The sequence below is a fragment of the Adiantum capillus-veneris genome, chromosome 8 (assembly GCF_014529385.1).
Source record: "Adiantum capillus-veneris isolate H3 chromosome 8, ASM1452938v2, whole genome shotgun sequence".
Lineage (NCBI taxonomy): Eukaryota > Viridiplantae > Streptophyta > Polypodiopsida > Polypodiales > Pteridaceae > Adiantum > Adiantum capillus-veneris.
In genome coordinates, this window is record NC_140938.1 from 148,115,793 (window position 1) to 148,141,879 (window position 26,087).

Sequence of the window (26,087 nt, forward strand, 5' to 3'; positions counted from 1 at the left end):
ATTTTTAAAATCCTCTACACACACACTTCATCATGAATTAAAAGACCCCTCTTCCTTCATAAACATGTAACTTTTTCTCAATTTTCCAATTGTATACCCCTCGTGTACATGTAATTATGTAAGTCTTTTGTGTATGAGAAATGTCTTCAAGTGAACTCACGTGTTACACCGACATATTTTGATGTGGACCCCCCGGGAAGATTTGATTATAGCATACTCCATAGGTAAGGTGGTGTTTTATTCCTTGTCCTCATAATAATCTCCAACTTTTTTCATAGGAAGAGGTTTTATAATTTTCTCTAGAGACTCTTCTTTTTCCATCTCCTCAATATCAACTTTCAATAGACCCTTAATCCCCATTTTTTTAAATTTATTATGAAGATTATTCCACACACATTGTCTAGGTTTTAACAATTCATCAATCATTATTTATATTGAATTGATGTGAAAAATATAGAATTCGTGTACCAACATCCATAAAAATTAGATTTAAAGATCTTTGTGATCTTACAAACTAGTATCTTTCTACTACATTTTGCAAGGCACAAACCCACTGGGTAGATCGAAGCCTAATCTATAAGGTCTAGACAACTAGACTATGAGGAGAACATGGTCAATGATCCAAAGGATCATGCACATGTTTCAAGGGATCAATCTATAGGATTACATACCTCTAAGACAGTTGCCACGAGAGCCACAATACCAATCATATAAACCACAAAATGGGGAATATACTATACCAATATAATGGGTCAAGAGGGTCACAAGTTGAGATTAGAGAAGTAAACCATGCATCAAGAAGGAATCCACCCCATTGATAGGTCCAAGAATCAGAGATTTCATTAACGTAATCACAAACACGTAAGAATGCTAATAAAGTTGAGTGACTACTTTTTAAAACACGTAATCACGTTAAATATTCATGTGACCTTCTTATTAACCTACAAAACCCACCCAAACCAATAGTCTTGTTGGGATTTTCCATATCCTAGCAAGCCCACTAGTGGGATTTTGCCATATCCCAATGGGCCCACCCAAAAAAAAAAGTTTGATGGACTTTGTGTGGGTTATCAGGTCAGCCTTCATTGGACTAAATGTGATCACGTAAAGTGTAATTATGGCCAAACCAAAAGAAATTGAGACCATCACAAGTTGCTAAGTGCATGATCAAAAGTATAGGGATCAGCAGATCCTCATACCCATGTATGTCTATTTATACAATTCCTAAGGGTAGAGCATGTGCACAACTTTCACACACAATACTATGAATTTGGGTTGACATTGGAAGGAACTACTTTGACATGGTTTTAACCATTGAATTAAGATTTTTTCCTTACAATAGAAAACCTACTAGGTGATTTTATTTAAGAATTTTTTATGTGAGGAAAAAAGCATCAAACAATCTCATAGATACATGCTTTCAAATAGAAAGATAACAAGAAGGTGAAAGATGCTTCTTTGCGATTCACTCAACATCTTAAGCGATGTTTGCTGAGAGAGGTCCCACAATAAGATAGATTGGTAGTTTATTCATTGAAGGTTTTTGAAACAAAACACTTACAAAGGATGTTCATTTGAATGGTTTTCTTCTCTAGAAGGAGTGACAAAGGAGGTATTGTATCTTGTGGACAATTGCAAACCTTATGGAATATTTACAAAGGAAACACATACCATGACCACTAAAACTAACTCCATTATAAGTGGAAGCACCCGTAGAGGAACAAATACCTAGCATATAGAAAATCATAGAGGAAGTGGGAAGAATATCTGATAGCCTCAGACGAGGAAGTGTGATATTTGTAAGGGAGATCATCCTAGCAGTCAATGCTACACTCAACCTAGATCTACATTTCCCAAATTAACCGTGGCAAACAAAATTGTGTCCCATTGAACAAAAGTGGATCAAACACTTAATTTGATATTTATAGCCAGCCCAAACTACAAACCTAGGGCATATCCACCAAGTAGAGGATAATCAATGCCAACTATGACACAATCACCCCAATCCATGGGACCGTGATATGAATGTGGAAGTGATCATTTGGCCTAAAACTATCCACAAACTAAAAATACTTAGAATTTTGTCTTTTTTCTCAGTGTGAAAAACACACTTTATTCTAAACTATGCAAAAAATCACAATAAAGGAGCTAAGACTCCAATGAGCATGATAGGAATCCTACCTAGTTCCAATGGATTATATTTAGAGAGAATTGATCCATAATGAGAGATCAAACTCAAGAATCTCGAAATGATGAGAACACACAGAGGGAGCCTAAGGAGGTAACATGATGAAAATCTTGGAAATCCAAGAAGGAAAAAAATGAAACCCTCACGAGAGTGAAGATAGGCACCCATGGCTATAGAGCTCTCATAAGATCAAGATCAATTGAGAGAAAACAAAGAAAGGAAAGCTTCAATAGTAGGGTCAAACAAAGCCCTTCAAATTAAGTCGGGAGGGTCTATGCTGGTAGACAAAATCTTTAAGCCATTAGATGCTATTTGTTGAAGTAATGAGCAACGTCCCCATCCTAGAGACCCTTAATATGATGGAACTTGAGTATTACAACTAACAGCAATAGATCAAAATGATTGCTTTCAGGCCTCCGTCTTTGTGGTTTTTGCATAATCTTTCGGAATAATATGTAAAGTTTCAGCTACACAGAAGTGACTCAGAATCCTCCATTACAACAATTTTAACTTTTACATATTGAAGATCGTGTAAGGCATGCTTACAAGCGTAACCTTCTTGACCTGCATCATGAAGAATACAACGAATTGCCTGGTTAATCCCTTTTTTGTAACCAAGATTAAGGCTAAAAATCGGCCTCTATCATTTTATATATGCACATACATACACCTGCTATCTACATAACCATTAGGCCTTGAAATGGCTGGGTGATCATCTACCTCCAAAAGGGACAACCACATGATTTTGAGCTCTCTAAAATGATTTCAATGTGCACCAGGATACCAAGATCAAGATGAAAATGGGCTCTCATCGACCAACGCTGACAGGCGTAAACTCTTGCATGTCATGGGTAGCGATGGCCGTGAATGGAGTATGTGCCGGTGGGTGGTGGAGATGCTTGGTTTAGGTGGGGTTTTGGAGATGGCAATTGTGCTTCCAGATACTGCACCACCTCACTCATGGTTGGCCTGCTTGCAGGGTGGTCCTGGATGCACCACAAAGCTGCAAAACCCGCTGTCCAAATTTGATGCTCCTGAGCCCCATAGTCCTCTGCATGTGATGTTTGCAACGATATGCTTAAGCAAGGATCTAACATGGCCCCATGCTACCCTGCATAGCAGCATCAAACGACACCGCTGGGAAGCAACGCACGTTGCCTGTATTGGCATCCTGAACCGTGAAATTGGGGCGTCCACTGATCAGCTCTAGAATTACCATCCCATAGCTGTACACATCAAACTTTGTGCTCAGCCTACTTTCCCCTACCCTCCAAAATTCAGGTGCCATATACCCCGGAGTTCCTCTCGCCAACGTCACTACTTGGCTCTCATCTCTACTCATGAGCCTTGACAGCCCAAAATCTGCTATCTTGGGACATCCAAGAGTATGTTTTGTGGCTTGATATCACAGCGCACTGTGCGATGTCGGCACTCCTCATGCAGGCAGCTTAATCCCCGTGCTACACCTGACTCTATTGCATACCTTTGACTCCAGTAAAGCATTCGCTCTTCATCAACGCCACCATTTTTTCCTGGAAAGAGCCATTTATCGAGCGAGCCATTCGCCACATACTCATATACAAGTATTTCATGATCCTCTTGAACACAGAAGCCAAGGAGCCTGACAACATTGACATGATGAATTCGCCCTACAGTACCCACCTCATTCAAAAATTGTTTGTTCATGTGCTTTGACCTTATCTCCAACACCTTCACAGCAATCTCCACTGCAGTAGAGTTGTTTCTTTGTTGCTTGGAAGTGTCCCTTTATAGACGACAACAAAGCTTCCTTCGCCAACAACACAGCCAAATGACTTTGTTGCACTAGATGCAATGGAGCTGTAGGAGTACTCGACGGGCCACTCAGTGAGACCCTCCAATTCCCTGAAAATGATTGAAAGATTGGGCCTGTAAGTGGACTCTTGCAGGCGTCTCAACACTTTCTTCAGCACATATATTGCTAGACGCGCCATTCTCGAGGGGAGATCGCGGAAACTCTTTTTGACCTTGCCAAAATAGTAAAAGCCCAGAAAAGCCAGCATTAGAGCTACCGCCAATAATGCCACACCCAAGCAAAATTGAAAGACATGGTCACATCGCATCAATCCACCATAAGAGACAGAGGAGGGTTCTGAAACATAGGAGTCTGAAACATAGGAGCTCAAAGGTTAGAAAGTACACGCTTCGTCCTGGCAAATACCCATCATCGATGCATGTGTTCATAATTAATGGGGAATTTAGGAGTAACATCAAAAGAAAACATCACCTAATTGGCATGTTTGTGTCTCAGGATCCGCTTGAAAGAGACAACCTGGTGCTCATAAACACAGACTCCACTAGCCTTTGTACAGCTAGTACACTTGCTATCTGTCCAAGAAAGTTGAACTAACCCTTTCTTCAATATTATACTTGATGGTGTCTCTGTAAATATACCAAATGTAAAATGGGAGTAGCCCAATGTATCCATGGTATGACGCAGCCTGAGCTCCTTGTCTTGTGAAATCAGGCTAACGCAAGAAATCGCAGCAAGCTCACTTAGACATTTTTTTCTATGGCTCTTGCAATACTCACTTTCTCGCTCCCGTTGCCCCATCGCTGGATAGCTATATGCACCAGAGTTCTCATATTGAGACACGGCGGCTAGATCTATGCAATTGAAGAATAGGTAAACATTTTGGCCAGAGAACTGAAATGCATTGTCAGCAAAGCCGTAAAGATCAAAAGAGGCAGGGATGTTGAATCGAGAAAAATTGTGGGAGGTGAAGAGAGAGGCACAAAAGTCCATGGTGAGCAGAGAAGTGTCCCAGGTAAGACTGATGTCGGCCTTGCCCACATATCAGATGCAGTGATGTCTGTTATGATGGCAACAGGAGGGGGATTACCAGGGTTGGATGATTTTAGGGTAAGAGATAAAGAATTCTAATTAGCATGCGTAGAGGATGAGCTGCAATTGAAGGGAACAAAGGCTGGGGACGCTATTGGAGCTATATATTGCTCACACTACTTAACTTGGTCTCACGTATATATTTGTATCTTGTCTTCAATATGAATGAGTGTTTGGGAGCGTACATGGTGTGTCTCTCGACTCGACTCGTCTCTCTCGTCTCTCTCTCTCTCTCTCTCTACATCTCAACATGGTATTAGAACGGTAGCGATCACGCGTCAATTCAATTCATGGTGACAAAACAATATGTGTATGCGATTCGCATGTAAGATTCAAAATTGTTGCAAATTTTATTTCTTGAGGATTGATTCTTGTTAATTGTGGTTGTTTTGTGTTAAAAAGAATAGGATTAGTGTTTTCTGTGGTGTTCATTGCTAATCGATATAATAAATCATTGATTATATTTTCTTGTTGATTTGTTTTTTGACACCTTGAACTTCGTCTCAATTTTTCGGGGTCTTCTGCTCAAAATTTGGAGAAACGAAAAAAGCGCAATGGAACATAGCACAATGGTGGCGCTTTTCATCCATAACGTGTTCGTCTCTTCGAGCTCTTCGATTTGAGTTTTAGGTTTACATCAATCGGAGTTTGCAGCAGAAAGTTATGTTGTTTTTACTACAAATTGAGCTTGACGCAGCTTTCTTCTTCGTCCATCTTCGTGAAACGTCCGCGATCGTTTTTTTAATTTTGGCGTTAACTTTTTCGAGCAAGTTTAGATTTATTTATATTGTGGCCGTCAATCTTGTGTCTCACGTCACTCTATTTTGAGGACTCTTTTATTATTGACGTCTCCTTTTTCCTGCTTTTTTGAATGACGTCTCTCACATCTTTGGACCTGTATTGAGCATCCTTCTTGCGTTTATCATTGATAGAACACAGTCGTCATATTTCTCTCGTTCTCAATTGCAGCCTTCACCATATATGATGTGCAGATTCTGCGATCTTATCTTATACGTCTTCTTGCAACTAGATATGGCTATGACTATTCTCGTCAACGGCTTTCCTTCTGGCCAGAGTTCTATTCCTCTTTTCCAAGGCCAAGGATTTACAAGGTGGAAAGCAAAGATGTTTTTAATTCTTGAAGGCGATGAACTCTCTGATGTTGTCCTTGGAAATCATGTTTGTCCACCTCAGCCTATTGATACAGATCATGATAATGTGTTTATCACTGAAGGACCTATATTTGAAGATTGGAATGTTGCGTATGCGGATTGGCAACGATGTGAAAAGAAGCTCGTCAGTATATTCTTTCTGCTCTTAGTGATTCTCTTTTGCTTGACATGTATGAATTGCCTACTTCCCACGACGTATGGAAGTTCCTTATTGCAAACTTTCAGAATAAATATATTACAGAAATACTTTATTTGAGAGGGTTTCTTAACAAACTACAATATGAAGTTGGTACTGCCATGACGGGACATATTGAGTCTTTCAAATCTATTATTAATCAACTTGCTGCTGTCGGTGACCCTGTTCCACAAAAGCAGCTGATTACACTTCTCCTTGATACGCTGAAGGACTCTTCTTATGATAACATTGTTACTATTCTCTCTAATAAATATGGTCTTGATGTGCGCGTATGTCGCAAGTGTCAATGCAGGGAACTTGCCGATACACTGTGTGTGAGCCACAAATGGCTCCAAGCACACAACAAGCCTAAACTAGTAAGCTCAAAGATGGCGATGGTGTGTCACTCACCGCTCTACGCTTCCTGTCGTGGAGGATTCCTTTCCGCGAAGAAGAGGGAAATGCCGCCTCGCCGCACTCAACTGCCTCACCGCCGTCGTGCCGCCGCAATGCTCGATCGCGCACTCTCTCTCTCTCTCTCTCCCTCTCTCCCTCTCACGCATACACACACACACAAGGAGATGAAGAAGAAGAAGATGGAGATGGAGCAAGAGCACTCTTCAATTGCACAAATGAGAGAATAAGTGAATTTTAGGTTTAGTTGACTTTTATATGAGCTCGCTCCATTCACACTTGGACGCCCATGCTTAGTCAACTAATCCCTTGAATGTTCCAGTTAGAGTGCATCTCTCATCAGCGCGATCACTCTTACCCTTTTCCTATTGGACCGACAAGCCCGGTACCTGACTCTACCAAATAAATAATACGATGTCCGTTGTATGTCAGCAATAAACATTAAATTGCAATATAATCAAATGCATAAACAGCTGTCAAGGTAAAAAATTAAACAAGTCTAGGGTCGCTAATTTAACGGTCGAAAGGCACTAAAGATTGACTATTAATACCATGGGAAAGCTTCTTAATTTTCTCTAGTCAATTAAGTTGTTTAATGGTGAGAGCCCAGTATTTCATGTTCGAGGACTGACTAGAGGCTATACCTAGAAGACCTTGTAGTTAAGCTATGATAAAAGAAATTTCTCATGAAATCATCGCCTGACTGATTACCTTTTCTTTGATCCCCCAAAAGTCTTTTCACATTGTTTCAATTTTGATGTGTGTGCTTATTTTGTATGCCTTGGGTTTTTCGCTTTTCAAGGAAAAGCGCCCACACTAGGAACCTCTAGGGCTCTAGTACCATAGGCAATACATGTGAGTGGAGTACCAAGTCAAGCTGATATTTTTCTTCCAGCTTAAGATTTTACATTGTGGCACCTTGATTTTTTTTGTTTGTTCGTTTTCAGCATTTTAATTTTGTAACTTTGGGGGGTCATATAACACTATTACCCTCCCCCGGCTCATCACATTAGTAAACTCCCATTATAATACTTAAGCTAAAGGTCAATAGGGACTAAGCCCACTAGAAATCCCTAGTACATTTCACACAATGCTGCCTAAATTGGATTAAGAACCTAAGTAACAATTAATTATTAGGAAGGCATTCCTAATAATTAATTAGGGACTAAGCCCACTAGAAAGCCCTAGTATATTTCACACAATGCTGTTTAAATCGGATTAAGAACCTAAGTAACCATTAATTATTAAGAAGGCATTCCCCATGGTATTAAGAGAAGATTTGTAACACCTAACTTGGTCAAACTAGCTTAGTCGGAGTGCTGGATTTTTAAATCTAGACAAGTGATTATGACAAAAAATTACATTGAATTTAATGTTTGGTACTAAGCAAATGTGATGGATATTATGCTATCAATCACAATTAAAGCAGATAAGCATAGATGCAAAAAAGATAAGGAGCCATGCTAATGGACAAGAAACACCTGTTTGTGTTGATGGTCGCGCTTGATTTAAAGTGTGAACGAGAGAAAGATCCCATGAAGGTCCAAATCCTAACAACAGCAACACGTTCCTGTACACACTATGAAACACAAACAATACCTCTAGGAGACACATCAGTGGGAAAAAATAACTCTGCTAATCACTCAACTCTAAAACAGAATCACTCCTATCGTACCAATTCTACCTACCCTCCATCACTCAAGTGATGAGGATCAAAGGTGTTTGATGACATAGGTTTCTGTTTCAATGTACCAGATGCGAATGTGTAGGTTTGGGTCAATGTTTTGGCTTTTATTGTGCATACTCGTTTTCACAATACTCGTTTGACTTTTATTGTGCATACTCGTTTGCTAATTGCTCTTGCTCTTTATTATTTTTGTTTTTTGTGAGTATAAGACGTTATATATACATTTTCTAAGATTGGGAGATTAAGAGGTCAAGGAGGAAGGTTGAGAGGGAAGCAAGTGAATGATGGATGTCAGCAAACACTTCCCCCTTCCTTGGGTAGATCATTTCTTTTGGAATGATATTGTCACCTTTTAAAACCAATTGCTTTAACCAATATTTTTTGACCGCCCTATCCGTTTCATCTAGTTGTAAGGGTGGTAAGGTACTCTCCCATGATTTTATTTGCAACATTGTTATAGGTGGTGAACTTACAATGGGAGGTGCAAACTCTTTCTTGCTTGTATGGATATGTATAATGGTAGGTAAGGTTGTGTCGAAGCTTCTATTTCCGTATAGGAACTAATTGAAGAGCAAGAAGTTTCATTTGATTTCCTTGTTCCTGAGCTAGGTGGAAAAAATCATTCTTTATTTGGTACCCAAACTAGCTCTAGAGCAGGTGTGTAACATTCCGTGATTTTTTCCTTTCCACGATCTTCAATTTGTTTTGGAGCCACGGGATTGAGCTCACATGGTCCGGTGACAAGTCAGAGCACAATTTACGTTTTGGCACCCAGATTTGATCATTTCCTTGATAGTAGCCTTGGGCTTCCAATAATCGTTTAAGAATCCACCACCACGTTTTCTTACTTTTCTTGGAGCGAGTGGGAGGTTTCTTACAAGGCTTCTGTTTTTTAGCACTAGTTATGGTCCCTAAAGAAGATTTAGGGACCCACTTATATGTTTTCTTTGTTATATGAGGATGCATCTTGTTAGAAGCTATATGCATTGCTTGTAGCATATTTAAGGGTACGGGCATTTCATCCCCCTCAGGTGTTACCCAGGTCATCCCCCTATTTCCCCAAGTGTATATGGTTGCTACTAGGTAGACCCAATCCACATTGTCTGACTCAATCATCCCAGGTAGTACATCCATATAAGGAGAATCTTCCCCAACATCAGTGTCTACTTTACACGTGTAACAATACTGCAATGGGGCCGAATGAACTGTGGTGTCAGATATATGATCAATTATAAACCTGTTTCCTAGGGGATGTGCTCGACCAGTTACAAGATCCACTCGAATGATAAAATCTTGGAACTGCAAGTACACATGGTTTTTAGACCAGTCATGCACCATTTTTGCTTCCCTCATGAAAGGACGTCCTAAGATCATCTCCGATGCCATAGTGTGCTTGGAGAAATCCATAACAATGAAGGTAACTCTTATTTTATGTCCAAAGACCTTGATCTTGAGATCTTCTAGTATCCCAATAGGTTTAACAATAGACCCACTGGCCATCTTCACTACTATGGTTTTGGTCGCAAGGTGAGGTCTTCCCATAGTTTCCTAGCAATTTTTAGTCACAATGCTAACTCCAGCACCACCATCAAGGATTCCCTTCACAGTTAATCCCTTAGTAGTGATTAGTATGGTCACATTGGATTCATCACCCTCAAAGTATTGTCCCAACTTGTTAGCAGGTATTTCTATAACAAGGTTCTCATCTAGATTGTGTTGTGGATCTAAGTGTTCCTCCTCTATTGGGATCTCCCCAGCTCCATCCATCTGTACAAATTGTGGTAGCCCAAACTTTAGTTCTCCATTGAGGAAGGCTCTAAAAGCTAAGACTAGCTCAGGGTCTTTATATAGTCTGGACATGATGGTGGTTCTAACTTCTGAAGACATGAAATCCATCAATTTGGAAATGTTTAACGGCACCTTTTGGACTTCAGTCCCTTGACGTGGGGAAGATGGGATCTCCATTTCTTCGATAGGATCAAGTAGTCCCTCTGTAAACATTCTTTCCATCAAAAAGTGAGTACACCCACTTTCCCATGAATTTAAGTCACTTTCTTCTTGGATGACACTAGGTATGGCTAAGGGTCTATGCACTTGGTGAGATTGTTGTTGGGTAGGGAACACGGTGTATGTAATCTGGATCTGCCTAAGGGCTGGTTCTAGATCCCTTTGGGTATCTTCTACCAACCTCCTTAATTGCTTGACTCGCTCCATCTCCTCTGTAGGGTTTGGATAAGTTCCTATCTTCTTCTTGGGTCCCTGCCATTGTGGCTCATGAAGATCTTCCTTGTTGGTTTCCATCTTAGTGGTCGTTTTGGTCTCCATGGTTTCACCTGAATCAGAATCCTCTTCAGCGTTGTTCATATATACGGGGTCGTCACCAGTCCCTGTATTGTTCTTTGAACTAGGGTCTGACTTCACTGCTTTTTGCGATCTCTTCCTTTGTGTTTTCTTCTTTTTCAAAGATTGGGCAATTGAAATATCGTGTCTCTTTCCTCAAGAATATAATTTTTTTTTCGGAGCATCGATCGTGTGAGTACGTTTACTGGTACCACAAGTGTACTTTGTGATGGCTCCTTGATAACTTCAATCAAGTTTAATGGCGTGATCTTTGGTGCATTTGGATTATTTGGACATTGGGCAATCAAATGATCTATGCAACATCGATTACACATGAGTATCGACATCGTAGACGTTCTCGCTTGATTGTTTGCATTAGTGTGGCGTTCTTTCGTAGCCTAACAGGACACTCGGCTACACGATGTGGACCTCCACTCTCATAGCATTGAAGAGGTGGTCTCTTAGCAGTGTAATTGATATTTTGGCCTCTTGCCTCTTGATATACAGGTTTGACTTGTCCCCAATAGTCCTCCATGTAGTATTGTGGAATTTCTTCAAGCACATCCATCCCATAGGCAATATTAGGATCTATATCTTCCTCACAGCCTTCCAGACAAGCAATAGATGACTCACAACCCACTTGATTCACAGAAGTGATTCTCGGATGTGGTGGTTGCAGTCATAGCACTGGAGGTGGTAAGGGTGTTGTTTGAACAACATTTTGGGCCCTAGGGACCATGTGTTGTGTTGTTTGTTAAAGAGGTGGGTCCGGCATCCATGCAGGCACTTGAGGTGTGTATGTCCATGCTAAGGTTGGTCTATTGGCCATCGCGCACTTAAATACTATGCAATCCTTGGCTTGATGACCATACCTCCCACAGGCATTGCAATTCCCATTGAATTTTACTCTAAAAGTAGGACATTCACTGGTACCATGCGGTCCATAGAATACTTAGCACCATTGTTGCTCCCTTCTTGGATACATATGATTGTTTTGCGGAGCACGATTGTCTCTAAGAATATCTTGAATAGCCTTGGTGAGATCTGCTAAAGTCATCTCAGATATCTTTGGCTCCTTAGCAATAGGCTTTAGGGTCATTGGTTGATGCCCTGATGCTTGAGAGCTAATAGATTTAGGCTCAACAGACACTCTTTCTCCTTGAATCATTAAATTATCCTCCAATTGGATTGCATTGGTGGTGACTGCTTCCCAAGTGGTGATACCTCTAATGACTAGGCCATTGTAGATATTCTCATGTCATAATCCCCTAATGAATCTATCAAGCATTTGGTTATTGTTGAAGCTCTCATTTGGATTACAACGAGAATTCAAATGCTTCAAGCGACTTATAAAGTCTCTCACCGACTCTCCTTCCTCTTGTTGGGCTTTTTGGAGCTGAGAGGCTACACCCCAAAGTACTCCCTCTTGTATGTATTCTTTCAAGAACAATCTCCTAAGAGTAGGGTAAATCGTTTTTTCTTCCAGCCTTAGGGTTCTATACCAATCCCCAGCCTTTCCACTTAAGGTTAGGCTTAAAGAATTACTCTTATGCAAGTCATTGTGTTCTCCTAGAGAGTCGTATATTTGTTCAAACACTTCGATATGCTTTCTCACATCCCCGTCTCCACTAAATTTTTGTGTGAGCTCGGCTATTTGTACTGCCTTACATCTAGGCTCTCTATCAGGCGTGTTATGCATATTCTCAGCAATAGATCGATCGATAGCTTGAGCAAATGTTGCCAAATCACCTAAGTGAGCAGGCACCGTGGGTGAAGGCGCTCCAGAGACTACATGTGGAGTAGGTATTGGAATTGGTCTTGGCGCATAAGAAGCCCTTGGGTTCCATGTTTGGTACGATGTTGTGACATGTGGTGGCCCAAAGTTCATATGTGTGGCCGTAGGCATAGCAGACGTTGGATGTGACATGCTAATGCTAGCCAGTATAGTCCCATGGAAATAAGAACTTGGGTGTTGTGGTTGTGGAGCATAGGTAGTTGAAACAATGGGAGGGGTAGGGACTACATGAGTGCGATGACCCATAGGTGCATACGATTGGTACACACTACTAGTAATGTTGCAGGCCTTGAGCTACCATGTAGTGGTGCTTTACTAACAAATGAGGTCCATGGCGTGTTTCTCGACATGCCCATCATTGGGGTACGCATGGTAGCCGTAGTGTCATCAAGGGAAAGATGAGCTAGACTTGGAAAGGTGAAGCTATCACTTGTGGGCTCGGATTGCACTGAGACCTCTGGAGAAACAACATATGGAGGATCCATCGGACTTACCGAGGGAGTCTCCATTTGCGATAATGTTGGTTGTTTATCCTTTCTTGTATCCAAGAATCTCATGAGACCCGTTGAGGGCATGTTGATCCCCTTGTTCTGTCTCTCTAACTCAATGACCCTATGGATGACCTCACAAACTCTTTGTTGTTCCTCCACACTGGTAGCGCCCATTGTGGATTGTAGGACATCTAACCAACCCACGTGATAGGTGTGACCTGTGTATAGGTTGGTCAAAGTTTTTGTTTGTAGCCCGTATTCCCAGTTCTCATTTTAGAACGCTCCATCTAGGATTGAGGTGCTAGGGGTGTCCTTCGAGCTAGATGCAATGTTGCTTTCTAGGGGTTGGCCTTTAGCGGTTCCTAAGTCAGGAGCATTCGATTGCTCTCTTAGCAAAGATATTGTCATAGGGGCTTTCGCTTTTAACTCTCTTCACTGCTCCGCCTTGCGCAAGCTCTCAACTTCCTTTTACCTCGTTGCAAGGATATACCGCTCAACCTCCTGCACTTCGGCAAGGCTTCTACCATCGGGTAATATGACCTCGGAGGGGAATAGCTCTGAAGAGTCAGGAGGTGCACTGAATGAAGTATTCACTTGCAGATTCTCTAAGGGTATAGGGTCTACTTTGGTCATGAATGGAGAATTTACTTTCCCACCCCTCTCATTTACATCATTAGCTCCATGTTCGAAGCGAGTGGCTCTACTAAAGGTTTCTTTCAAGCGACTAAGCACGCTTGGCCCGGACCGTGGACCCATGGCATGCATGGCTTGGCTTGAGCTATCGGGATTAGGCATTTGGAAACCCTCCATGACGTTGTAGTCAGAGGAAGAGTCTCTAGCCGCTATGTTCGGGTCTTGGTTTGTACTGCCTTGGGTCCCTGCCGAGGGCCCGGAACCTAAGGTAGGTGGATACTGAGAACTTGCGTAAGTCAAAATTCTCTCTAGTTGCTCCGCCTCTAGCACACGACCAGAGCACAGATGCATGTGCCTTTGACAACCTACAAGTGTTGGCGAATAATCTCGAAGGTTAACCGCTTACTTTTTTAGGCGTCCGTTTTCACTCGTTTTATGTTTTTTAATATTTTTGAATGATCGATTTTTTTTATTAAAGTGTGTGATAGCTCAAAACAAGCGTATCACTCAGAGGGTCGCGGTGTGCTTTACAGCACAACGTTCAGTCATCTGAAGCTCCGTTGGTCCTCAAAAAATCGATTTTTAGCTACATGTGAAGCTAAAATTCATAATTTTAAAAGGCGACTAGGCATTAGCCTGAGCGTGAGCTTGAGCTTGGGTTTGGGCTTGGATCTAGGAGATATTCCCGCCGATCCCGGTCCTACTTTTAAATTTTTATTATTATTTATATATATATATATATATATATATATATATTTAAAGGATAAGGTCGCCGCGGCCTACGCAAGAGCACACACACACTCTATCTATCTACTTCCAACTAATACACCTAATATTACACACTAACACACTCTATTAGCTCTTATAGATCTACTTCCTACATATTGTACATTACATTACACAGAACTAACAATCTTAATACTAACACCTTACACAGAGAAAAAACACAGTACCTTTGAAAACTCCATTAACAAACAAAATACACCAGTAGTAACACAAAGTCCTTCTTCTCAACACACACACCCTCCTTCCTTACCTTTCCTACAATTGAAATTGCACCACGAAAGAAGCACAGAGTGCCATTCAAGCTTAGTGTATGGCATTCCCCGGCAGCAAGCTTAGTGTATGGCATTCCCCGGCAGCGGCGCCAAAAATGTGCGTGTATGTTGCACATGTCAATGCAAGGAACTTGCCGATACACTGTGTGCAAGCCAAAAATGGCTCCAAGCACACAACAAGCCTAAACTAGTAAGCTCAAAGATGGCGATGGTGTGTCACTCAATGCTCTACGCTTCCCGTCGTGGAGGATTCTTCGCCGCGAAGAAGAGGGAGACGCCGCTACGCCACAGTCAACCGCCTCGCCGCCGTTGTGCCACCGCAATGCTCGATCACACTCTCTCTCTCTCCCTCTCTCTCTCTCTCTCACGCATACACACACACACACACACACACACACAAGGAGATGAAGAAGAAGAAGATGGAGATGGAGCAAGAGAACTCTTCAATTGCACAAATGAAAGAATGAGTGAAGTTTAGGTTTAGTTGACTTTTATATGAGCTTGACCCATTCACACTTGGGCGCCCATGCTTAGCCAACTAATCCCTTAAATGTTCCAGTTAGAGTGCACCTCTCATTAGCGATCACTCTTACCCTTTTCCTATTGGACTGACAAGCCCGGTACCTGACTCTACCAAATAAATAATACGACGTTCGTTGTAGGTGATAGGAATGCACGTGAGGGTTAACACTTGATTTCGACCAAGCCTACATGTCTTTAATTGAATACTCTCAACGTCAAGAACGACGTAATGCTGGTCATGATACAACTATGATTTCACAAGAGAAGACTTAGTTACAACAGATGGAACGTGTTTTTTATGCTCAAAGGCGTCCATTTCAAAGAGGAAACCGCAAAGGGGGCCGTAGTGGTAATATTTTCTCTCGTCTCAAATTTCCTAGTAAGCAATGTTCTTACTGCAATAGAATGACCATATTGAAGGTGATTGTTGGGCACGTCAATATGATGAAGAACAATATTACCACAAAACAACCACGTTTATCTAGAGACTCTGCTTCTTCTTCTTGTGAATATTGTGGACGATCTGATCATCCCACTCATATGTGTTATAAGCGTCGATTCAACACAGATCGTAATAGAGCATATGCTACATAACATCGAAACAACATTGTACCAGAAACAAGCTGCGTCCTATGTTCAGTTGCTCCAAACAGAATACTTCATGTACGTGATGGTTCATATATTATTGTTGATTCTGGTGCTACATGAAATATGACATATCAGTCTAAGTGGCTCCATAAACTATCATCCACTACCAATTCAACGTGTTGTTTATCTTGTTGATGATACGACTTGTCAAGTGAAGAGTATTGGAGATTTATATCTTGGTACCTTATCTTCTTCCACTCGAGTTTTGTGAGGAGAATTATATGTACGAGATCTTCAACGTAATCTTCTTTCAGTTGCTAGACTTGTTGATCTTGGTCTCTTTGTTGGATTTGATCATACCAAATGCCTAATTGAGAAAGATGGACAGACTATAGCCACTGCTCCTCGAAATGGTAATTTGTTTGAACTCTCTCTCAATGATGTTGTAGCAAATGTTGTTACTGCTCCGAGTGATCATGATTGCAAAGTATGACATCACCGATTTGTTCATGCTGATTTCTCAAAACTCCTTGATCTTCAACGTCGTGATCTTGTTCATGGCATGGATCTTAAAGCTCATCCCCATATGGAAATTTGGGAGTTTTGTGCTCTTGGGAATCATAATTGTAAACCCTTTCCTCTTTCAAATACAACTCATTCTCATGATATATTGGATCTTGTTCATACTGATATATGTGGACCTCTACCTTCTTCGAGATCACAATATCGCTACTTTATTACTTTCATTGATGATTTCTCACGGTATACGACTGTATTTTTACTTAGACAAAAATCTGAGGCCTTATCTATTTTCAAACAATTCCACAAGGTTGCGGAACTTTAAACTGGTCGTCGCCTGTGACAATGGAGGCGAATATGTTTCTCAAGAGTTTGTGAATTACTGTGTTGACAATAGAATTCATCATGAACACACTATTTCATATTCACCTCAACAGAACGGCGTTGCTGAACGAAAGAACCTCACTATTCTCAATGCTGTAAGATGTATGATGATTCATTCTGGCTTATCTCGTGTTTTCTAGGCTGAAGCTACTTTGAAAGCAGTATTTATTCATAATCATCTTCCTACTACTGCACCCTCTGGTAAGATACCCATACAGGTTACATTTCTTCTGTATCTCATTTCAGAACCTTTGGATGTATTGCTTATATTCATGTTCCCAAATAAACACGAACAAAGCTTGATGCTCCTGGTCTTAAAGTTATTTTTATTAGATATTTTGAAACTTTCAAAGGCTACAAATTTTATGACCCTTCCTCCAAGATAGTAATTGTGAATCGTGATGCTACTTTTAACGAACAGCTTATGGGAGGCTCATGGTCCATGGATGATTCTGATGATACTAAATCATTGCTTCAAGCTTTTGCTTTTCTTTCAGATGATGAAACTCTTCCTATCGAGAAACTTTCCTCTTCACAACCATCCATTCCGAATGCTTCCAACGATGATATTGATATTTTTGTTGATCTGCCTATTGATTTTGAACATGGCTCATGTCATGTTTATGATGATGTTATTGTTGATAATGCTTTTTCTACTTCTGAAGATCGCGTTACTTATGATGAAGCTATCTCTTCACCACAAAAGAATCAATAGAAAGAGGCTATGGAATCAGAGTATGATTCTCTTATCTCTAAAGGTACATGGATATTAACTGAATTACCTCTTGGTCGTACAACTATTAAGTGTAAGTGGGTGTATAAGACAAAAGTAAAAGCACATGGATCTTTTGACAAGTTCAAGGCACGTTTAGTTGCAAAAGGTTACTCCCAAGTAGCTGGTGTTGATTATCAAGAGACCTTTTCACCAGTTGTTCACATTACAAGTGTTCGAGTTTTTGTTGGAATTAGGGTTGCAGAGAAACACACACAGCTTGGAGAAGACGAAGGAATCTCAAGGCACACAATAGAGAGTGTTTCACTTAGTGTGCAATGGAAAGATAGATAGCCCTAGAGTGATGGGCGTATATACAATGCACGGGGGAAAAAACCTCCTAAAGAGGGAAAAAATGCCCCGGCGGTCCTAGTGTGTTCACACACATCACTACCACATGTGTATGGTAACAAATCCCCCCTGGAGTGATGCGGTGAACGAGAGCTGGCACATGAGTAAAGGGAAGTGCCATGCTCTGAGGACAGGATCAGTCCACAAAGGGGAGTAAGCCCAAAGCTTTGCGGAAAGCTTCAAGCTTCTCACGAGACAATGCCTTTGTGAAAAGATCTGCAAGGTTGTCCTGTGTTGGCACATAAGCCAAGCTGATCTCTCCTGCTGAGAGCCTCTCCCTGACATAGTGGTAATGCACCTCAATGTGCTTTGTGCAAGCATGAAAAACTGGGTTCCTCGCAACTGCCAATGCGCTCTGACTGTCAGTGTAGATAGTGTTGGCAGTGTCCTGTCCAACACCCAAGTCAGCCATAAGGCGTCTGAGCCATACACACTCAACCGTAGCTGTGAAGACTGCCCTGTACTTAGCCTCACAACTCGAAGTGGCCACAGTAGGTTGCTTCTTGCTCAACCATGATATACATGAACTGCCAAGCATGAAACAAAAACCACTTGTGGACACTCGCGTGTCAAAACAACCAGCCCAATCTGAGTCCGAAAAAGCATGTAAGTCTGGCGGCAATGATCCCCCCTTGGGATAAAACAAGCCAAGATGTAAAGTGCCACTAAGGTAGCGGAAAATCCTCTTGACAGCCTGCCAATGCTTAGACCCTGGGCTATGCATAAATCTGCTGACCTGCGAGACTGCAAACTGAATATCTGGCCTCGTGTTGCATACATAAATGAGGCAGCCAACAGCAGTTTGGTAAAGAGTGACATCAGCAGGATCGCCAGCATCATGTAGACTCAACTTCAAACCTGTTTCCATGGGAGTGGCAATAGGTTTGCAATCCTCAAGTCCAAACTTACATAGCAATGTCTCTATGTAACTTTTCTGACACAAGGCAATACCACCATCACACTGCTTAAACTGTATACCCAAGTAATGATGCAACAGCCCCAAATCTTTCATCTTGAAAGTAGCATTCAAATCAGCCTTAAATTCAGCAATATGTCTCTCATTTGGTCCAGTGATCAGCAAATCATCAACGTAAAGAACCACAATGAGAAATACATCATCCTCACGCTTTACATACAATGTGCTTTCTGTTGGACTGTTACGAAAGCCTCGTTTAACCAAATGAGTGTCAGCTTTCTCATACCAAGCACGAGGAGATTGCTTCAACCCATACAAAGCCTTCTTACATTTGCACACTTTGTCCTCTTGTCCTTTTATGACAAAACCGCGAGGCTGCGTTACATAAACTTCCTCAAATATGTCACCATTCAAGAAAGAAGTAACAATGTCTGATTGATGTACATCCCAACCAAAATGAGCTACCAATGCACATAGAAAACGCACAGTAGTCATACGACAAGTGGGAGCAAAAGTCTCTTCACAATCTATGCCTTTTTGTTGTGCATAACCCTTTGCAACAAGTCGAGCCTTATGGCGATCGATCTCACCATCCGGCTTGCGTTTCAACTTGTAAACTCACTTCGTACCAATGGCCTTTTTGCCAGGAGGCAAATCACATAAAGTCCATGTGTCATTCTCTATAAGTGCATCATATTCTGATTTCATGGCAGCAATCCAATTTTCTGAATTCTGTGCTTCATCAAAAGACAGAGGCTCCTCAACATCATGTAAACTAGACACAGCCAAAGCATAACAATCTGATGCATAACATGCATGGAGAGAGCCTGAACGAGTACGACTAGATAAAGGTGCATCCAATTTACTGTCACGCAAAGTATGCACCAGCCATTTTGGCATACCTCTAGCCTGCTCATTTTCATCCCTTTCCTCATCAAGTACATCATGTACGTCTGCATCAGTAATAGGCTGTTCTAAAACATTTTCAGAAACCCCCATAGGCTGTACATTTGCCTCATTGGAACTTACATTCGTATTTCCACCACTGAAAAGAGGCAACAAAGTGTCATAAATGTCCTGTGAGCTTACATTACTGTCTTTAGTACATGACAGCAAGGGCTGAACAGAGTCTTCCACAAACACTACATCTCGTGAAACCAGAATACGTTTTGTTTGCGGATGATACAACCTGTAACCTTTGCTTTCAGCACTATAACCAACAAAAATACATTTGACAGCCTTATCATCCAATTTTCTGCGCTGCACTTGTGGCACCAAAGCATATGCCAAACATCCAAAAACACGCATGTGCTCAATAGAAGGTTTTCTATCATGCCATGCTTCATATGGAGTAATAGACTGCAAAGCTTTCGTAAAGTGGCACACATGATGGCCTCAAGCCAAAAAGAATGCGGCAAAGCTTGACTTTTGACCATACATCGTGCCATTTCCGTTAGTGACCTATTTTTCCTCTCAGCAACACCATTTTGCTGAGGTGTATAAGGCACTGTACATTGGTGTTTTATCCCACGACTAGCCAGAAATGTATTAAATTCATGAGACATATACTCCCCCCCTCGATCGGAACGGAGGGTGCCCATAGTACATTTTGAGACATTTTCAGCCATAGCCAAAAATTGTTTGAAGCACATATAAACTTCGGACTTTGCTTTAAGCGGAAATACCCATGCATGCCTGGAGTAATCATCAATGAAAGTCACGAAGTACAGGTAATTGCCCAAAGACGGAGTTTGCATGGGCCCACAAACATCACTATGCACAAGCTGCAACCTGCATGTGGCCCTAACTGAACCATCCTTTGGAAACTTAGAACGATGCATTTTACCCAGAATACAGCCTTCACAAACATGTTTGACAAGTGCTTCAAGAGGCGGCAAAGAAGCAACCATATCAGATTTATGCAAACGCAGCAAACTAGCAAAACTCAGATGACCAAAACGTGCATGCCAAAGTTTTGCATCTGAAATAGCCCTTGAATCTGCAACAGCATTTGCAAAATTTTGTCCACACTTGTCATACAAAGTGAGCTTATACAGCCCACGGCACAAAAGCCCAGATGCAACAATTTCATCACCAAAACTGAGATCATGAACTGTACATCTGTCATCCACAAATTTGACTACAAGTCCAAGTCTAGCAAGTGCGGATACAGACAAGAGATTCTTCTTGATCCCAGGTACATAAAGTGCATCAACAAGTGTGAAGGAACTGCCATTAGCAGCAGTGAGCACAATCTTTCCAACTCCCTGAACTGGATAAGAGGCGTTGTTGGCACAAGTGACTGAATTCCCATGAGGGACAGACTCGAGAGAGGTAAACAATTCACGATGTGAGGTAATGTGCTTTGTAGCACCACTGTCGAAATACCACACATGTGAATCTGCAGCAACTGACAAGCATGCATCATGGACAGCAGGATTGTAAGTGCACTCCGCGCTAAAAGCCCATTCTGCATCAACATCAGTATTACAATCTCCTTTCACAGAAGACTCAACAATGGCTGCATTTGTAGTGGAACCAGCATTTGCAGTGGAACCACCCTCTTTCTTCTTAGCCTCTTTGGCCTTCAACTTAGGACACGACTTGATCAAGTGATCATTGGCTTTACAATAATGGCAACGCATCTTCTTTTTGCCCTTATCACCAGAATTGCCAGACGAAGTGCTGCCAGCAGAAGCATTAGGAACAGAATTTTTGCCACTTGCAGCAGAACCATAAGAAGTGGCTGCATTACTGTTACCACCCTTTCTTTGAGAAGCAATAAAAGCCTGTTCAACTGCACGCTGCCTAGTCCTGTTTTTTTTAGAAAGTGACTCTTGCAACAGCAATGTGCATAATGCATCAAACTTGACAACTTCAGGATTTCCTTGGGTCATGAGTCTCCAAGTACTAGCAAAAGTCTGGTAGGAATTTGGTAAGGCATCAAGAACAGTCTGCACAAGGGAACTGTCCGAAATGACTTCACCTGCAGAAATGAGTTGCTCATTGATATCCTTGACACTAGCAAGGAAAGTGTCCATATCATCTTCCTCATGCATAATCTTCGACTCTAGCTCTTTACGCAGCAAAGCAATTTTAGCCTCATTGCGGCTTGCATAAAGACCTGCTAGAATATCCCAAGCCTGTTTTGCAGATTTTGCTGAACGGATGTGAGGAATAATGGTGAGCTTCACAGACAACGCAATCAATGCATGAGCATGCGCATCCTTAACATCCCAACGAGCTTGTTCTTCCGTAGGCAAAACAACTCTAACAACTGCAATCCTTGCAGCAAGACCTGCAACATCCTCAACATCGCCTACATCTTCAGAACCAAGACGTACATCAATGCCCTGCACAATGTTCCAGACACCTTGTGACACAAGAACATGTTGCATCATATAAGCCCACATAGGGTAGTTGTCCCCATCCAACCTGTCCTCAGCAGCAAACATCTTGAACACATCTGTGTTGTTGTTGTCAGCCATGGTAAATGCTGCACCTGATGTGAAAACTGCCCGAAAATAGGAGAAATGGAGCGGGAACAACTTGTGCTATATAGCACAAACCGTAGAAGACTATAAGGCACCTGTTATGCAGAAAACGGCACTGACAGAAAATCTGCACAAAATGACGAAATAGCCTGTGCAGTACTGCCTGTAGTGGAAACGGAGGCCGAAATGAGCCCAAATCAAAATTCTGAGCAGACCCAGCTCTTTGAGCTCCCCCAAAATATTTGTCGACCTGCGAACGCTCGCCAAAGTTCACTGAAATCGGAGAAAGTGAGCAGGCGTGTGTTGGAGCAGCTGGCGACTAAGCCTGGGAGGACGTGACCTGCTCTGATACCAATTGTTGGAATTAGGGTTGCAGAGAAACACACACAGCTTGGAGAAGACGAAGGAAGCTCAAGGCACACAATAGGAGAGTGTTTCACTTAGTGTGCAATGGAAAGATAGATAGCCCTAGAGTGATGGGCGTATATACAATGCACGGGGGAAAAAACCTCCTAAAGAGAGAAAAAATGCCCCGACGGTCCTAGTGTGTTCACACACATCACTACCACATGTGTATGGTAACAGTTTTATTGTTCACATTACAAGTGTTCAAGTTTTATTGTTCTCATTACAAGTGTTCGAGTTTTATCGGCATTTGCTGTTCATTTTGATTTAGAAGCTCATCAAATGGAGGTGCGAACTGTTTTTCTTAACGATGACTTGAAAGAGGAAATCTATATGGAACAACCAGAAGGGTTTGCTATTCCAGGTAAAGAAGACCTTGTTGCTCAACTCCATAAGGCACTATATGGTCTCAAACAAGCTTTGCGAGCCTGGTATACAAAATTTGATCTTTTTCTCACCTCTACAGGATTCATCTCTTGCTCTTCAGACCCCAACTTATACATAAAACGCCAAGGTAGCAGTTTTGTGATTCTTGCTCTTTATGTGGATGATACCATCCTTGTTTCCAATGATTTAGGATTTCTTCAGCAAGTGAAAAAGTTATTGTCTTCTGCATTTGATATGATGGATCTTGGAGAGATTCACTCATGTCTTGGCATTCAAATCCAACGGAATAGTACAAAAGGTATTTTATTTCTTCGATAGTCAAAGTTTATTGCAGATACTATTCAAAAGTTTGGTATGGAATCTGCACATTCAACTACGACACCTTGTCTTGCGAGCTCTACGAAGAAAACTTCTGACAATGGCGGTCAACTTGTCACAAATCAACCTTATGCTAACTTGATTGGATGTCTTCAGTTTGTTGGCATGAACACTCATCCTAATATTCTGTTTGTTGCTAATTATCTTGGACAACATCTTGCACGTCCTTCTCTTAAGCATTGGTCTGTATCAAAGCGTGTGTTGAAATACTGGAAAGGCATTACAGATTTTGGTTTGGTCTATCGACGACAACTCACATCGGATTCTATACAATCTCTTTCTGTTTTGGGTTACACTGATGCAGACTGGGCAAGCTCACATTTATCTATGCGATCTACTAGTGGAAACTGTCTCTTTATAAAACGGTTGTCTTCTTTCTTGGACCAGCAAGAAACAACGTTGTGTTGCAGTTTCTACGACTGAGTCAGAATACGTTGCGGAATCACTTGCAGTTCCTGAGTTGATATATATTCCACAAATTCTGGTTGATATTGGTCACTCTCCTCTTTCTAGCACACCCTTGCGGTGTGACAACCAAAGTGCTATTAGTCTTGCAAAAGACTATATTCAACATAATAAGTCAAAGCACATTGCTGTCCATTATCATTATGTCAGGTATGAAGTACTCAAAGCAACCATTATGGTTGAACACTGTCCAAGTGACCATATGATTGCAGACATTCTAACCAAAGGCCTCAACAAGTCATGTTTCATCCTCTTGCGTTCGGAGCTTGGAGTTGCTTCGGCCTCACTCTTTCTAGATTAGCTTCTTTGATATTATAATAGCTTTGTGCATATGACATTGTAATCCTATAGGTACCAGGCACTATGCACACTCCACATCTACACATTGTGATCTTTGAGTCACTTGTATATTTGTACATAGATGCACAATTCACTTTCACATCATCATCACTGGTTCATATTTTCACATTGTATAGGGGCTTGGGTTTTTCCCTTGAACTCCCCAAGGGTAAGATAGAGACCTTTGTTTGAGTGGGGGTGTTGGAGCTATATATGGCTCACACTACTCAACTTGGTCTCACCTATATATTTGTATCTTTTCCTCAATATGAATCAATCTTTGGGAGCTTACATGGTGTGTCTCTTGTCTCGTCTCTCTCTCTCTCTCTCTCTCTCTCTCTCTCTCTACATCTCAACAGACGCAGCACAAGAGGCCGAGTTCCAAAAACGGTATGAAATGTTGAGCTCAGCACATGGCACAGACAGCCCACATGAGGTAGAGTTTGTCGCATTGAGCTCACCATTGCTCATGCATACTGTCCTCAAAACGAAAGACAACACCCAGAGATCCCAGATTAGAGTCAATTTGTAACCCATCTTCTGCTCTATTATATATGTATTTTGATAGCTAATATAATTAATGGATGTGGAGAATGTATCCTACAGTACAAACGTGCAGATAGAGCTTGATGATTCTTCAGCCATCTCATGGCCTGCGTGCTTGTTGATTTGCGAACGTAAATTAGATCGGAATTCTAATCTAGCTCATATACGTGTCTGGACTGAAGTAGCACTTAACATCTTAAATTAAAGAAGAGAATGCTTGACATCAAGCTGCACCACAGCTCTCTACTTTGGTGTTAGTGTTTCTAAAGGACTCGTGTATAAGCGTGAGAATGACCGTTAATAATGAGCAATGCAAGGCCAGCAATTGAGTAAAATGTGAGAAATTAAAGAGCTAGGCATTCGTAGCGAAAGCTCCGCTGCACACATCAACGTCGTCGTCGCTAGCGATGGAGTTAGGACTCAAATTAGAGCTATGAGCAGTATATATATTGAGCTACTAAACGAGAGGATGACAAAAAATAAACGACAGTGTAGCTGATAATGAGTCCTCTGCGTACGCAAATTCAAAGTCACAAAGTAGAGAAGACTATCTCACCAACATCGACAACAACGACGTCATAATCTGTTGCCCCGAACCTGCAAGCTGATCAACCTTCACGAAATGGTAGCTAATTAATTAACAGGAAATTTTCACACTTGGAGGCGAGTCGCACCCAAGGTGGATAAATCTAAAACTTGGTTGTACATGTCTGCTGATGAGAGCTGGAAGGCATTGAAAAGTGAATCGGCCTTCACGTTCCTGCATTGGCAAGAGGCTTCAGTCAAGTGTGCTGCTTTCTTTTCTTCGCGAATTATAGCCTATACCTTCCTTTTTGCATGGATTAGTGGAACGATTGCAGGGCTATCAATGGCACTACTGTCCTAGGTTGCGACCCAACTCACTATTTCTGTAATTGGCAAATTTTGTTGTCAAACGAATCACAAGAATTTTACACCTTCCTTCTACCATAACTTGAATATGAAACAAAAATTAAAGGGGATTATTTTCACGTCAGAAAACAAGCTCCTTGGACCTTTGAAAGAGTAAGTGTAAGTTTTAAAGGGGATTTTTTTTTCATATTAAAATACAAGCTCTTTTAAGAGGGTAAGCATGGGTTTTAAATTATAATTTAAAGCTGTTTTGTCATGACATGCTCATAACTTGTCTGATAATAGATGTTTGT

General features: G+C 41.4%; 1 pseudogene across 1 annotated transcript; it reads right to left on the reverse strand.

The window, feature by feature from the left end:
- Positions 1-2,476: 2,476 nt before the first annotated feature.
- Positions 2,477-25,742, reverse strand: LOC147453147 (uncharacterized; annotated as a pseudogene). The gene is made up of 5 exons (XR_015189031.1): positions 25,729-25,742; positions 25,561-25,663; positions 25,460-25,516; positions 4,455-5,107; positions 2,477-4,334 (listed from the first exon to the last, which is right to left on the reverse strand). The product of XR_015189031.1 is annotated as an uncharacterized LOC147453147 (transcript).
- Between the last annotated feature and the right edge of the window lie 345 nt (positions 25,743-26,087).